The sequence below is a fragment of the Rousettus aegyptiacus genome, unplaced genomic scaffold (assembly GCF_014176215.1).
Source record: "Rousettus aegyptiacus isolate mRouAeg1 unplaced genomic scaffold, mRouAeg1.p scaffold_m13_p_14, whole genome shotgun sequence".
Classification (NCBI taxonomy): domain Eukaryota; kingdom Metazoa; phylum Chordata; class Mammalia; order Chiroptera; family Pteropodidae; genus Rousettus; species Rousettus aegyptiacus.
This window is the reverse complement of record NW_023416289.1, coordinates 47,749,322-47,755,617: the sequence shown is the minus strand read 5'-3', so window position 1 is coordinate 47,755,617 and position 6,296 is coordinate 47,749,322.

Sequence of the window (6,296 nt, the reverse complement as noted above, 5' to 3'; positions counted from 1 at the left end):
GTGACTGCGCTGTGGGGACACAGTCTGTTCCAAGGCAAAGGCTGGGGAGGGGTGAGAGCAAGGCCTGGAAGTTGTTGCTTTATTTTACTCACATGGCTGAGGTGTGCCGCCTCCTGCCCCAACACAGTTCAGATCAGGAACTGGCCCAGGTCTCCCTCAGAGATCCCGGTGCTCCCTGGTTTTTTGCCTGCTCCCTCGTGCCTGGGTTTTTCTCAGGTGCCTATAGGTGAGCTGTTTCCTGGAGCCAGAATCGGATGTCAGTTGTGAACTTTGAGTGGATTGCACAGAGGTGCTAGGGACCACGTCCTATTATGCCTCCCCTCATTCTCTCTGCTTCTCTGTGGGAGCAGCACACAGCATGGGCCAGTCCAAGGCCAAAGGGTCTGTTTAAAATGCAGGTCCCCCCAGTCTTGATCCCTTGGCCCGCTGTGCTCTTATATCTTAAGTATCCATTTCAGGCACACTGTATATTCACGATGGTTATTATATTAACTGTTGTCTTTCGCATTTTTACTAGACTCAAGGTCTGGGAGGGCAGAGATTCCACTTGTCCAGCGTTATGCCCACCAGACCCAAAGCACTGCCTGGCACATGGTTCTCAGCGTAGACGGAGCCGTGAGTGAGGGCAATCGGGGTTTCGGATATAGACATGTGCTGCTTAACGATAGTGACACATTCTGAGCACCGCGTAGGCAACTTCATTGTCACGTGAACATCATAGCGCACTTACACAAATCTAGACAGTATGTGTAGACTACACACCCACTGCACACCAATGCTCTGTGGTGTAGCCCACTGCTCCTAGGCTCCAAGCCTGTATAGCACATTGCTGTACAAAACAACACGAGATTGTCAAGCAAGAGAGAAAATTGATGCAATCCAGATGCAAATGACATGTTTGAGGCCGCTGCCGATGTGACACAGCACGCTGTTTCACACCAGACTTTTTTTTTTTTAATGTAAGCATACACTCTAAAATAATAAAAATATAGTATGGTGACCAGTTACACCAGTGACAGGGTCGATATTACCATTACCAAATATTATGTAATGCATATAATTGTAGCCGCTGCACCTTCAGATGACTGTTACTGTGAGAAGTTCGTTTACACCAGCATCTCCACAAACATAATGCGTTGTCCTATGATGTTAGGACACCTGCGATGTCACTTGGCCGTAGGAATGTTTCAGTTCCATTACGATCCCATGAGACCGCCGTCAGACATGCGGCCTGTCGTTAACGGAAACGTCATCTGGCATGTGACGGGGGAAGGGGGGGGCGGAGCAGGGCTGCAAGCTAGGGGCTGCCTGGGGGCTCCGCTTGCCCCCGTTTATTAACCAGTGTCGTTCTTGTCCGGTCAATAAACTGTCTGGACTGGGAGGTGATGAGTTCATTGGTTTGGAGCTTGGTGTAGACTGGACGGGGACTGCCGTGTGGCTACCGCTGCCTCAGTGGGTCCCCCGGTGCCTGGGCACTGCTGCCAGGGGCTGCAGCAACCCAGGAGAGGGGCAGAGAGGTCTTCCACGGTTAACATATGTAAGTGCATGTGAGCAGGTCATTTAAGGTCATGACCTAAATAGCCTGGTTACGATCATTCTAACTCCGGACACGTCCGTCTCATACTCACGGGACCGAGGCCCTTAGGCGTGAGTTGAGTGTGCACTCACCCCTGAGCGCATAACTCACCGGTGCTGGGAACGGGGGACAGAGGGGCTCACTCAGAAATCAGCTGAGGACAGTGATGACCCAGAGGTGATGCCATTGGACAGTGACTTCATCTCATGGCTGCAGCTTGGGAACACGTACAAATGCAGGACAGAAACAAGTGGATTTTGACGTGAATAACCAGGTTTGAGTCACCACGAGAGGGAGTGAGGGCGCTTGGCAGACGGTGCGTGTGCTTGTTCGCTCGTGTGCTTGTTCGTGCACGCATTCAGCAACCTACCAGAGGGATTCGCAGATGCCCTCAGGAGCCACAGTCCCATGGGCGACACGTTAGGGACACCAGCAAAAACAGGTGAGGCGTTAGGGCCACATGGCATGACAGCTGTGGTAGGAGCACACTCGGAGGGTCTTTCCGGGAGGCAAAGCCACTGTTATCTCTGTCCACCGCCAGCAACCACCAGCCTTTCAGAGCAAGGGAAGGAAACTGTGAACTTGCCTGTCATTTTGAAACATGAGACTTGAGGTTTTGTTCAACAAAAGGAGGCGAGCGCAGTTGTGCATTGTGGGGACACTGCGACCGAGGCCATAAGGACGGGCTGGGCCTAGGCAGGACAAGGAGTGAGGGCTGGGGCCTGGGGCCAAAAGCAGACAGAAGAGGAAAGGTGTGGGGCAGGGAGAGGGAGACAGGGAGCAAGCTCTGCCTCCCAGCCCCAGGAACCCTGCTGGGCACACCCCTCACGCTGTCGCTCGCCCCATTGGCCCACTTGGTTCCGTGAAGGAACCCCACGTGGCAGCCTGCGCTGACCTCACACTGGTGTCTCCAAGTCGGAACCCAAACGTTCTGGAGGGAGCAGAGCTGCTTCGAGCCCAGCGTAAGCAGAGCACGTGTTGGGCTCCGGCTGAATATTTCCTTTTATCCAGAGGATAAAGGACTAACAATTTTGGAGTGATGGATAAGGTTCAGAGTTCTCTCACATTTCTATTTTTGATTTTAATGGAATGCCCACTTTGTTTATGCTTGCCTTACACAGGTGAGTTCAAACGCAGTTGGACAAACAGCAGGCTTCATGGCTAGCATCCACCATTTTCTTAACTTGTTTCAGAAGTAAAAAAGAAAAAAGGGAGGGTGATTACATTTCACTACCAAAGTTTTCTTTTTAAGGCTATACGCAGTCACAGAACACAAATGTCGTCAAACAACCCACAGCGTCCTCTAAGAAAGCTCAGTTACCTCACATCCATGCGGTGTCCCCACTGCCCCGCGGTAAGTGCCATGGTCACACGTTTGGTGAGAGAACTGTGGTTGGGGGGCTCCACCTGCTGTGTTCGTTAATAGCCTGACGCATAAAATGCTGTGATCAGGTAAACACTGCTTGGAAACTAAGTTGTGTGTTTACTCTGTAAGCGGCTCCCTCTTTGGAATTGCTGCTTGTCTTTCATTTTACTTTAACTGGCGCACATGAAAACCTGGCCCACCGGATGCTCTGAGTGTGTCTGTGCGCTCAGCTGTGATTCGGTGTGCTTGCTCTCATGATGAGTTCCAGGCAGATCCTCTCTGTAAGTGTAAAGTGCTCTTTAGAGCCACTGTCTTCTACGCTTTGCATTTTGAGCCCCAGAGGGAACTGTGTCTCAGAGCAGAGGAACTTAACCTTGATACCTATAAAGTCAGGTAGCAGCACATTGTTTCCATTTGTGGTGCTTATAAACAATCTCGATTCTGTGCAAAGGAAATGACATCTGCATGATATAATAGCACCTAGTTTGTGTCACAGGAAAGGATACTGCTGTTGGGCTCTCCCTGGCACCGGCTTCCTGGCCTTGTGATGGAAACAGTCCCCTTCAACTCTGCGCTGAGTCACTCCAGGTCCTCAACCTGGGGCGGTGGGGGCGGGGGCATCCCAGCTCGCGTGACCGCAAAAGCAGACAAGAAACCAAACGCATCATGTTCTTAATGGTCCATATTTACAAAAGGAAGCACTGGAAGCAGGCAGAACACGATGCTTTTGCAAACTAAGCCACATAGTTCTACTAGGCATTAGAATAAATTTATTAATAGTTACCATCTTAACTCTTGGAAACTGTTAGACCCCCTCCTCTAATACCAAATTACTTCCTTATTTTCCTTAAATTTATCTTAAACCTCTCTCTTCTCTCTGATTCTCTTCAAAGGCCTTCCAGCCGGGAGACCTATGAAGTTTCCGAGGCTTAATGGTAAGTCAAAGGACCTGGGAGGGGGCGTGGGAACCGTGGACATTCTTGTCATATCGCAAGTTAAGATATTCAGTCCCATCCTCATCCGAATATGCTGTCAATTTTCCCATCTTAAAAATAAAAACGTGTCTCTTAGTCGCTCAGCTGCCTCCAGGAGCCACCCCCACTGCATGGCTCCTCAAAAGTTTTGTTGTCCTCGATTCCTTCCCTGTCCCACCCTCTTGCTCCTCCTGTTTTAGACAGCTCGCCTCCCACCACGTTACTGACGCCACCTCTGTCTAAGTCTGTGAGGACCTTCCCTTCGCCAAACCCAGTGTCTATTTCCAGTATCATTGTTTTCAAACCATCTGTAACCCACATTCTTTATTCTCCCCTAGTAAGAAAATCTGAAAACATGCAGAAAAGTTGCATGTTGGAGCACACATCTACACCCCACACCTGCAGTAGGTCATTAAGCAGTTTGCAGTGCTGGTGTTTCACAGTTCAGGGCGTTTTCATGCTGGGCTGACTTTTTACTGAGCTGTGAAACTCAGGGCATTTTCAGCTCACTTGCCAAACTCCTTGTCCTTTACCAGTGAAGGGACAGAAAATGAGGTGAGGCCAACTGAGGGACATGGAATAGTCACTCAGTTGGTCACACGTTAATGTTGGATAACTATGGTGTACACCTGAACCATATTATATCGTGTGCTAGTTACATTTGAAAAAAAATCTTAAAAAAATTTGTCAGATTATACAAGTGACTGAGTCATGTGCTTACTTGCCAATTGCACTTTTGTTCCATTTGTACAGACAAATCTGTTTATTCGTTCATTTGTTTGTTTTTTACTTCAGATGCTTGGAAAAAAAATACACCCGAGCCTACAAAGAACAAGCGAGGTTTTAGAGCACATTCAGCAGAGCTGAACACCAACGCCTGGGATGCAGGTGGGTGGGACCGCACCCCAAGTTCCCCATAACATCCTGTCATTACACATGACACAGCCTGAGATCGTCAGGACAACACTTGAGCCGTAATGTCCAGGCTGGCCCCCTGACAGCTACAGAGACAGCAGGTGCTGCTGTACTGAGTCAGGGACCCTGCATCTCGACAGAAAAAAAGGGAGGGCTTCAGCTAAGAACAGGAGGCAGATGAAAAAGGGGAGTCAGTGATTCTGTGGGAATTCAAATTTTATTCGATCACACAGTCTATGCAATCCCACTTCCGTATTTTTAAAAATTGAGAATGCTATTTTTTAATGGTATTTCTCATTTTCTCTCCCATACCCCTTGGGATAACCATATGATTCACAAATATATTTACTAACCGCCAGGCACTGCTAAAATGGAATTCTGTGAGAACTTCTTTCTTTCCATTTTCAGCACTGATTCTGCACAGGCCTGCTCTTGTTCTAGTAATTATAATCGCGTGTACAGCCTTAAGCTTCGCCCTGATCTGTGGGATCGCGGTTTCTTATATGATATAGTAAGTATATGCTGTGTAACATTACCATCCTTAAGTAAGATGCAAATGAACTGGGTTATTATTTAGTGGTGATGATAATGATAATAATGACAATTCTTATAATCACTAAATTATTATAATCATAAATTTTCAGATGAATTTTTTTTCAAATAATGACTGTACTCATGTTGGGTCATGAAAAAAAAGAAAATAGAAAATAAAAGAAATAGAACAATACAATTTAGAGGAATAGAACATAATAGAAAGTATTACATGTATTAAAGTAAACTTGTCAGACATGGATACATAGTCGTGAAGTAAATCCATGACTGTGGATCATGGTCAAAAATGTTTGAAAGCCAGTATCTGAGATGATGGTAGTGTCCTGAAGCGTGGTGTGTTAAAGTGAGCTTGCTAACTGGGAGGAATCTTGACAGCACGAAACTAAAAACATATTATTATTAAAGTAGTCTGGGTTAATGGTAGTATTTTGGGGAAATACTTCATCTCATTAGCACAAATAAAGCTCGCATTCAAGCTCTTTCAAGTGATGTGATCTTCTTGAAATTAAGATTAGAGAAAAGTGAGTTACACAGGGACATCACGTCCCTCTGCCCAAACTAGCATACTGATTCCCACTCTAGGACTCAGGCCCAGGGTTCCGTTATGTCCCATCAGAAACACCTTGAATACACACTAAATTATTTGCTCTATTAGAATTCAGTATGAACAGGAGAAACAGCACCACGCGTGGGGAATTTTTTAAGGTAGGCATTTTAGGACCACCTCAAGATCGAAGGTAAAACTGAAGAAATTTTGCTAATGAGAGTGTAACCAGCATGTTTGGCTCTAGGTTATCAAATGTGGCAATCTCCTTTGACTCAATTTATGTAACTGCAATTTTGGTTTATTTCATTAGTATAAACAAAGACGTTAACAGATAGAAGGATTTCTAAAATAACTCACTAAAATGTA